The following is a 10,660-nucleotide window of genomic DNA, read 5'->3' as shown; positions in this document are numbered from 1 at the left end:
CATTATAATCGCATTATAATATTAAAATCTCCACCCAAAGCAAGCTCATCTGCCATTTCCTTCATGCAATGCATGTCAGACTTGTTACTTCATGTCTTATTCCACCTCAACTTCCTTAAAATGACAAGGGCCGAGCCCATCCGGGAACTAGCACTGGGATCTCTTTCCCTTACACAGCTCGCTTGCAATTACTTGAGCAGCAAGCTTATTATACCTTGCCTGGGAAAAAATTATGTTTTGCCTGGTGTTATGTTTACAAGAGAGCCAAGAACATGGATCTGAGCTGAAGTAACAAAGGGAAGCTCTTATAACACACACCAGGCCATATCATTCCTCTGCTCCAAACTCAACTCAGAGACAAAGTCAAAGGCTTTCCTGGCTTTAACCTTGTAAACTTGCTGACATCATCTCCAGCTGCATGCACTTGCTTGCCCTGTGCCAGTCACATGGTCCTCTGGGGTTTTGCCCACACACAAAGCCCCACACCTGCCTGTGCACTCACCACTCCCTCTGCTTACAACACTCTCCCTGCAATGCTTTCATGGCTGGCCCTCACTCCCTTCAAGAGTTAAAGTGTCACCTTCTCTGGAGAACTTCCCTGAGTAATCTGACTTTACAAACTACCACTTCTGCTGATGATTCTTACTCCACTCCTATGATCATTATTTTTTTCTCCTTGACACTGTCAGAAAAAGGAAAATCTGAAGGAAAAATTTTAGAAGAGGCCCAACATGGCTGCAGGTTGGACATATGGGTAATGAAAGTAGGCCTATCAGCTAAAAAGGAATTCCTGCCTGCAAGGCTGGAGTCCGTCAAATAGTTCACTGACATGTACTGGTTACAATCTTGACTATCAAATGAAGCACAAAAGCAGAATAGAATCAATCATCTTTCACCAGACAGAAAGACATCAAAATGCTCGTTAACCTTTTACCCTATATATGTTAGCATATTTCTCCTTTCTCTTATGTACAATGTCACTGAGCACCAATCAAGGTTGTAAAAATGTCACCTTTGCTTCACTATCTGCTTCTCCCATTTCTATGTAACAGTACATGTAACTGCTGTGTCTTGTGTGGCCTACTCAGGGATACATTCTCAGTTTGCATGGAGTCTGTGTTCCAGGCTACTAGTCCTTAAGCTTGGCTCTGAATAAAACTCACTTTAAATTTAAGTTAGTGCCTGTTATACAGCCTTTTGGTCAACAGATGGAGTAGTCAGTGGGAGTCCAGCAAGATCCATGGACACCGAGGACTTGTTCTCTTGGGCTTGGAGCTCGGTACCAGAACAAACCCAATGTGTTCTAACCAACTCTCTCCAGGAAGCCACTAGGTGTATATGGTGAGTTGCCTGGGATTCAGACCTTGCTTTTTTCAGTAGAGGTCAAGATTTACTTTATTCTGAGCTGTTTTTAGGGTCACTAAAAGGAGCAGTTATATCCTGGGTTTGCTAAATTCTTCTTAGGGTTGTTACTGCTTTGTTCTAAATTGCTAGGAAGAAAGGAAAGAAAAAGGAAGGTTGACCAAGCATGGCTATGGTTAGAGTGGTGGTTTCTTTGATCACTAAATGTTTCACTTTCCAAACCCCTTTTGTCTACATCAACACTTCACCTCCATAGGAGAGCAATTGAGATAAAATTGATCCAAAGATAAAGGACATTGATCCTGATAGCCTGAATCTCGGGTGTTTGTAGATGGCTAAGAATCTTGTGGAGGTGCTGGAGGGGACCCCTGCTGACCTGTGGCAGTCCTATAGGGTTCCATCATAAGCAGAAGGACATTAACATGCTGACATGTCTCCAAGTGATGCTCATAAAGGGTTGGTCGCCTAGCATTTGGAGCACCTTCACTGTCTTCATTGGCAGGTGAGCCTTCCCAAGACATGCAAGAGGGCTGATCAACTTGGGGATGAGAGCCTTAGGACTGATGATCACAGGCAGCATAGCTTCAACCATAAACACGTACTTAGTTTTGTGCAAAGGAAGGAAGGAAGAATGAGAACCACAGGAAATAAGACATTTAAAATTGAAGGAGGACCTCACCTCCCAAGACAACAGGTGAATTTCTTACTAAAAGTCATGGTACCATATCTTGTAAATTTTTCATTAATTGTACCAACAATACTGAAAATGAAATTCATTTAATTTTGCCAAAATGGGGATGATTCAAGATCCCAAAATTGGTTTATTTACATGCACAACTGAAAAGCGCCAACTCAAGAATTAAGTAGAAAGAATACGATAGTTATTTCAAATGGCATTTAGAATGCTTTAAAAAGGAGAATGATAAAATTGCTTTCATACAGGAGGTAAACCACAATATCCACAATCATTTCTCAACTGGAGAAATTGTCAGAAGTCTCCACTGTCTCATCTCCTCCTCCTACCACTCCTTCTGCTACTGATTCTCCAAAACCCTCTTATCCTTTGCTCCCAGAACTGCCTTGCTCTGGTGCTCCTTTATTCCCTTCCCCATCAGCTACAGAAGTTTTAACAGAACCCTTTGGAGAAAAGTCTAATCCAATGAAATAACCTGCAGTAGTGTATACTCCCTAGACTATCAGAGAACTTAGACCTCTGACTAAAACAACTCCAGATCCTACTCAGGTTTAGTCTAACTGTAAGAATTTATGAACCTGGCTATTCAGATATGTGTCAGTTGGTTCACATGTTGGTACCTGAAAGAAAAGCAAAGGAATGGATATCAAAGGTTGACTGGAAAGATCCACTAACAGACTTTCATAGGCAAACAGCCAAAGACATAGAGAACACTTGAGAATTAGGAAATCGTTTAGCACAAGTAATTCCTCAGATATTTCCTAAGACCTCCTTTTTTGCTAATTGTCCCAGCAATTACAGGAAATCATTTTAACAATCTTGCAGGTTGGTAGAGCACAACGAGGAATCATCTACATACTGAAACAAAGTGAAATTTCTTTCAAAATTTAGTTTAGGCCTCTACCTCTACCTCTCCCTCTCCCTCTCCCTCTCCCATCTCCTCTCCCCACGGTCTCCCTCTCCCTCTCTTTCCATGGTCTCCCTCTGATGCCGAGCCAAAGCTGGACTGTACTGCTGCCATCTCGGCTCACTGCAACCTCCCTGCCTGATTCTCCTGCCTCAGCCTGCCGAGTGCCTGCGATTGCAGGCGCCTGCCGCCACGCCTGACTGTTTTTCGTATTTTTTTGGTGGAGACGGGGTTTCGCTGTGTTGGCCAGGCTGGTCTCCAGCTCCTAACGGCGAGTGATCCGCCAGCCTCGGCCTCCCGAGGTGCCGGGATTGCAGACGGAGTCTCGTTCACTCAGTGCTCAATGGTGCCCAGGCTGGGGTGCAGTGGCGTGATCTCGGCTCGCTACAACCTCCACCTCCCAGCCACCTGCCTTGGCCTCCCAAAGTGCCGAGATTGCAGCCTCCGCCCAGCCGCCACCCCATCTGGGAAGTGAGGAGCGTCTCTGCCTGGCCGCCCATCGTCTGGGATGTGAGGAGCCCCTCTGCCCGGCTGCCCAGTCTGGAAAGTGAGGAGCGTCTCTGCCCGGCTGCCATCCTGTCTAGGAAGTGAGGAGCGTCTCTGCCTGGCCGCCCATCGTCTGGGATGTGAGGAGTCCCTCTGCCTGGCTGCCCAGTCTGGAAAGTGAGGAGCATCTCTGCCTGGCCGCCATCCCATCTAGGAAGTGAGGAGCGTCTCTGCCCGGCGGCCCATCGTCTGAGATGTGGGTAGCGCCTCTGCCCCGCCACCCCGTCTGGGATGTGAGGAGCGCCTCTGCCCGGCCGCGACCCCATCTGGGAGGTGAGGAGCGTCTCTGCCCGGCCGCCCCATCTGAGAAGTGAGGAGCCCCTCCGCCCAGCAGCCGCCCCATCTGAGAAGTGAGGAGCCCCTCCGCCCGGCAGCCACCCCGTCTGGGAAGTGAGGAGCATCTCCGCCCAGCAGCCACCCCGTCTGGGAGGGAGGTGGGGGGGTCAGCCCCCCGCCCGGCCAGCCGCCCCGTCCGGGAGGGAGGTGGGGGAGGTCAGCCCCCCGCCCGGCCAGCCGCCCCGTCCGGGAGGGAGTTGGGGGCGGTCAGCCCCCTGCTGGGCCAGCCACCCCACCCGGGAGGGAGGTGGAGGGGTCAGCCCCACGCCCGGCCAGCCGCCCCGTCCAGGAGGTGAGGGGCACCTCTGCCCGGCCGCCCCTACTGGGAAGTGAGGAGCCCCACCCCATCTGGGAGGTGTACCCAACAGCTCATTGAGAACGGGCCATGACGACAATGGCGGTTTTGTGGAACAGAAAAGGGGCAAAGGTGGGGAAAAGATTGAGAAATCGGATGGTTGCTGTGTCTGTGTAGAAAGAGGCAGACATGGGAGACTTTTCATTTTGTTCTGTACTAAGAAAAATTCTTCTGCCTTGGGATCCTGTTGATCTATGACCTTACCCCCAACCCTGTGCTCTCTGAAACATGTGCTGTGTCCACTCAGGGTTAAATGGATTAAGGGCAGTGCAAGATGTGCTTTGCTAAACAGATGCTTGAAGGCAGCAGGCTCGTTAAGAGTCATCACCACTCCCTAATCTCAAGTACCCGGGGACACAAACACTGCGGAAGGCCGCAGGGTCCTCTGCCTAGGAAAACCAGAGACCTTTGTTCACTTGTTTATCTGCTGACCTTCCCTCCACTATTGTCCTGTGACCCTGCCAAATCCCCCTCTGCAAGAAACACCCAAGAATGATCAATTAAAAAAAAAAATGTAGTTTAGTCAGTTCAGCCGTTAATATTTGCAAAAAATGAGTTGGATTTTTGGTGTAACCTTGAGGCATAATGATTTCAGATATGTGTCAGTTGGTTCACATGTTGGTACCTGAAAGAAAAGCAAAGGAATGGATATCAAAGGTTGACTGGAAAGATCCACTAACAGACTTTCATAGGCAAACAGCCAAAGACATAGAGATCACTTGAGAATTAGGAAATCATTTAGCACAAGTAATTCCTCAGATTTACACAGTCAGTGACTGGCGTAAGGTCCAACAGTGCAGGAAAAAGCCAAATGAAATGGTGTTGGACTATTTCAAAAGATATGGAAAGGTATTTAAACAATATGCAGGAATGAATGAGGAAAGTCTAGGGATCATCAGAACAATTCCTTACTAAATTCAAATTTCCTCAATGGATTGGATGAACAATTGGCTGAAATAGTTAAATTACACCAAACAAATTGGGATGTGGTACATACTGAATATTGTGAACCTTGCTTTTTAAAGAATGCTCTTCCTTGTAGTAATCAAACAATTCAAATGGTAGGAGTATCTAATCTAATTAACCAATGACTATATACAAATCAGAACTTTTGCCTTTCCAGTAAGGAAATTTACATGGACATTATTCTTTCATTTTGGTGCCTTCCACGTCAATACATTTTATAGAAAGAGACTTTCCAGAAGTTTTTATAGTGTTTATAGTTCCTTCTCTAAAAGAGGTGAAATTTTTTGGAAAGGACTGAAACAGGATTGACCAGAAAATGTGTATCATATGATCATTCAAATTTAACCATCAAGTATTAAGGCAGAACAAGTACTTGATGCCTCTTTAAGCCAAATCCCTGACTATTTATGGTCCTAATTTTCTACTGATATAAGGAAAAATTTAACAACCACCCCAACATGGATACAGGTGGATACAAATAAACCACTTCTTAATATAAAACAATATTAATTAAAACAGGAAGCTACAATAGGAATAAAATTAATGATCAACAATTTCATTAATAAAGGGTGGACTGGCCAGGCGCAGTGGCTCACGCCTGTAATCCCAGCACTTTGGGAGGCCGAGGCAGGTGGATCACCTGAGGTTTGGAGTTCAAGACCAGCCTGACCAACATGGAGAAACCCTGTCTCTACTAAAAATACAATATTAGCCAGGCATGGTGGCGCATGCCCATAATCCCAGCTACTCCGGAAGCTGAGGCAGGAGAATGGCTTGAACCCAGGAGGCGGAGGTTGCTGTGAGCCGAGATCACGCCATTGCACTCCAGCCTGGGCAACAAGAGCAAAACTCCGTCTCAAAAAAATAAAAAATAAATAAAGGGTGGACTATCCCTTGTATCATTAGGAATAAAATGAATGATCAAAGATTTCATTGATAAAGGACTGACTATCTCTTGCACTAGTTCTTACAATACTTCCACCTTCCTGGTATGAAAACCTAATGGAAAAAGACAGAGATGTGTACAGATTTGAGAGCCATTAACAATATCATGAATCCTCAATTACCAAGTAATTCCAATCCATTAAAATCTTTTATCCGATATACCTGTAAGCAGTGAACATGTCATGGTAATTAATTTATGTAGTGCCTTTTTCAGTATACCAGTAGACTCTGACAGTCAATATTTGTTTGCCTTTACCTGGGACGGCACCAATATACCTAAATCATTATGCCTCGAGGTTACACCAAAAATCCAACTCATTTTTTGCAAATATTAAGGGCTGAACTGACTAAATTAAATTTTGAAAGAAATTTCACTTTGTTTCAGTATGTAGATGATTCCTCGTTGTGCTCTACCAACCTGCAAGATTGTTAAAATGATTTCCTGTAATTGCTGGGACAATTAGCAAAAAAGGAGGTCATAAGGTATCCAAAGAGAAACTCAAATTTTGCTTAACAGAAGTAAAGTATTTGAGACTTTTAATTTCTAAGGATGGACTACATATAAATCCAGACTAAGTGACTAAAACTGGAATTCCTGCATACCTCACTCCAAAAACTAAGACAGCTAAGGCAGTTTTTAGGTTGTGCTGACTACTGCTGTAGCTGAATCTCCAATTTTTCTCTCATGACACAGCCTTTATATGCATTGTTAAAGGAAGATTGACCTGATCTATTATACCGGACAATGAAAGGACAAATTATTTACAAAATAAAAGAAAATCTTATGAGACACCCTGCTGTAGGCCATCCAAATTATTAACTGCCATTTTCTCTTTTTGTTCCTGAGAGCCCTGGCAGCATTCTGGGTGTTCTAACCCCAAAACACAGAGAACAATACAGACCTAACTGTTATTATAGTCATCAATTACTCTGTAGCATGAGGGCTGACCACTTCCATGAAAGCTGTATCAGCCATTGTCTTGTTTGTTATAGCCACGCAGGAAATTGTAATGAAGGCTCCCCTGAGTATATACGTACCTCATTCTGTAGACATTTTTTGAATTCACATCATACACAACACTTTTCTGCTAACAGATTGGCTTCTTATGAAGTGCTTTTGTTCTCTGCTTCATATATTACCATCTCTTGCTATAATACTCATAATCCTGCAACATAACTTCCTGAAGCATCTGATTAAATACCTCATGACTATATTTAACTAACAGATGAGCTTTTGATGCCAAGGCAGGATAGGAGACACCACTGGAAAATGCTGACGTTATCTGATTCACTGGACCATATCTAAGGGGTGAATCTGGGGAATACCAGGCAGGTTATGCCATTGTGTCCCTGGTGAATATCACAGAGGGCAATCCCTTACCCTAAGTAAAATCATCACAGTTAACTTAGTTAATAGCACTCACCAGAGTAGGTCAATTGGTAAAAATCAAACAGCTAATATTTATACTCACAGCCATTATTCTTTTGGTGTAGTTTATGACTTTGGAAGTTATGGAAACAACAAGGATATTTAACCTCCTCTAGACAACCCATCAAACATGGCTCTCTGGTTTCTGACGTGCTGGAAGCCATCCAATTACCAAAAAAGTAAAAAGGCTATTGTTAAGATTCCTGAACATTCCTAATTTGACTCTCCAGAGAATAAAGGAAAATACTTTGCTGATGCAGCAGCCAAAAAGGGCCGCTTTCACACCAATTATTGGATAAACTATAGAGGTAGCTATGTTTAAAATAAGCTCTATCAAGAAGGAGCACCAAGAGGCTTAAGAAAAGGCCTTACACTCCAGCCTGGGTGACAGAGTGAGACTCTGTCTCAACAACAACAGCAACAACAAACAGATAAAAGGCCTCAAAGAGGAAAAACAGATATGGCTAACCAAGCGTGTGGGAGGTGCCCCTCACCTGCTTGTAACTTATGGTATGGACTCAATGACAGATCTATTTTAACCTATGGGATTTCAATTATCTATGTTATAGTACAAACATGAGCTCACTCACTGGGGACTTGATAAAATGATTGCTTGGGAAAAACAATAATACTGGAAACCCTTAACCCACAGTAGCTCGTAAGTTTTATGAAAAATATCCAATTTGTCCTAAATATAACCCAGGGAAGCCTCTTTATGATCTCAAGGGTAATTTTCTTTGCCCACTGGACCTTTTATTATTTGGCAAATGGATTTTATCCAATTATCTCCAACCCAAGGCTATAAATATGTACAGGTTACGATTTGCTTGCCTTCTAATTGGGTTGAAGCATTTGCTTGCAGAAAAGCCACAGCACAAGCAATAGAAAAATATTGGAAAGGATAATTCTCTCCTGGAGAATTCCTTCTGAATTATGTAGAAATAGACAAACTCGCAAGAGTGATAGTCCATTCAATTTGTAAAATCTGGTCCATTTTCCAACATTTTCATTGGGCATACCATCCCCAGTCCTCTGGATTAGTGGAATGAACAAACAGAATAATAAAATCTCAGTTGAAAAAATTAAGAGAAGATTTTCATATTGCTTGGCCCTAGGCTTTTCCATTAATTTTGCTTAAACTAAGAGCAACTTCTTTTGGAAAACATCAATTATCCCCACATAAGATAATTACCAGTTGACCTATGAGATTGGATTTAAGATTATATTAACCAAACTTGTTGATTATGGAGGATTATATGGACCAAACTTTGTTACTGTCAAGGATTAACTGAACTTCTCTTCCAAAAACCTAAATTGATAAAAGACTTTTTACAGGGCTCTTCCAGCAGATGAGGATCTTAAGTACCACGATCTCCAGCCAAGGGACGACGTCTATTGGAAAAGACATCATCTAATAGACTCTCTTGAACCTCACAGCAAGGATCTTACCAGGTGCTGCTGACCAGTTATTGTGTAGCTAAATTGTACAACACTATGCTGCTTGGAAATTTCTTCACCAGATACCAGAATCATCACTCTCAAGTTCAAATTTCCACAGATCCGTAGGGCATGAACACAATGCAGCCAAGCTCTTTGCTAAGGCCTAACATGTGTGACCTTTGCTCCAATTCCTGATAAGCTCTTCATTTCCATCTGAGATCTCATCAGCTGGCCTTCACTGTCTATATTTCTATTAGCATTTTGGTCACAATCATTTAAGTCTCTAAGATATTCCAAATTTTCCTTTGTCTTCCTGTCTTCTGTGCCCTCCAAACTCTTCCAACCTCTGCCTGTTACTCAGTTCCAAAGCTGCGTCCATATTTTCAGGTATCTTTATAGCAATGCCCCACTCGTCAGTACCAATTTTCTGTTAGGTTTTTCTTGCATTCCTATAAAGAAATACCTGAAACTGGGTAACTTATAAAGAAAAGAGGTTTAATTGCTTCATGGTTCTGCAGGCTGTATAGGAAACATGATACTGGCAACTGCTTCTGGAGAGTGCTCTGGAAGCTTACAATCATGGGGGAAGACAAAGCAGAGGCTTGCAAATCACATGGTGAAAGCAAGAGCAAGAGAACAAGGGGGGAGGTGCTACACACTTCTATACAACCAGATCTCACAAGGACTCACTCACTGTCATTAGGACAGTACCACGGAGGATGGTGCTAAACCATTAATGGCAAGTCCACCCCCATAATCCAATCATCTCCACCAGGCCCCACTTCCAACATTGAGGATTATATTTCAATATGAGATTTAGGCAGGGACACACATTCAAACTGTATCAGACATCAAATTTAATATTCTTCTGCCCAACTCCTCAAGTCCACTCATGAATACTGCTGACTATACAACAACATACCATCACATCTCAACAGCTCCTAAGGAAAAAATCTTAATTGCAATGACCATCTTGTTTCTCTGTGAAATTAAGATATATTAGCATAAGACAAGAGCCTTTCACTTCCCCAGAGGAAATACAGGAGCTTTTGCATTCTCACTGACAAATCAGATGATGGCACTTTGTATAGGGCTGAAGAATCAAACAAGAGCATTTCAGAATTCTAATTTAATCCCTTGTACCATATAATGCTAAACAAAAGTGATCTGTCCTCTTTGAATCCCTCAAATTATATTATTTGGTCTCCAAGTCTTCCTTTGGAAGATTTCAACCAAAAGGGAGATAGCACTTTATTTTCTGTAGTGTTATGAGCACCAATCAGAATTTCAAGACTATCACCTCTGCTTCACTACCCCCTTATCCCATTTCTAAGTAGGAGAAATACACAAATAGTGTGTCTTGTGTAGCCCACTCAGGGACACATTCTTGGTTTGTGCCAAGTCTGTGTTTTCAGACTATTAGTCCTAAAGCTTGGCTAAGAATAAAACCCACTTTAAGTTTGTTTAAGTTATAGCATCTGTTATTTAACCTTTCAGTTGACAGCACTTATCACTGCAAATCCTTATATATAAAAACTTATTTATCTTGTTTATTGCCTGATTCCTCTATTAGAATACATGCTGTAACAGAACAGAGGACTTTATTCAATGCTATATCCTCAGTACCCAAAACAGAGTCTGGTACATGGTTGGCACCCAATAAATACTTGATGAATGAAT

This window comes from Gorilla gorilla, chromosome 2 (genome assembly GCF_029281585.2).
Source record: "Gorilla gorilla gorilla isolate KB3781 chromosome 2, NHGRI_mGorGor1-v2.1_pri, whole genome shotgun sequence".
Taxonomy (NCBI): Eukaryota; Metazoa; Chordata; class Mammalia; order Primates; family Hominidae; genus Gorilla; species Gorilla gorilla.
Note: the sequence above shows the minus strand (reverse complement) of the source record.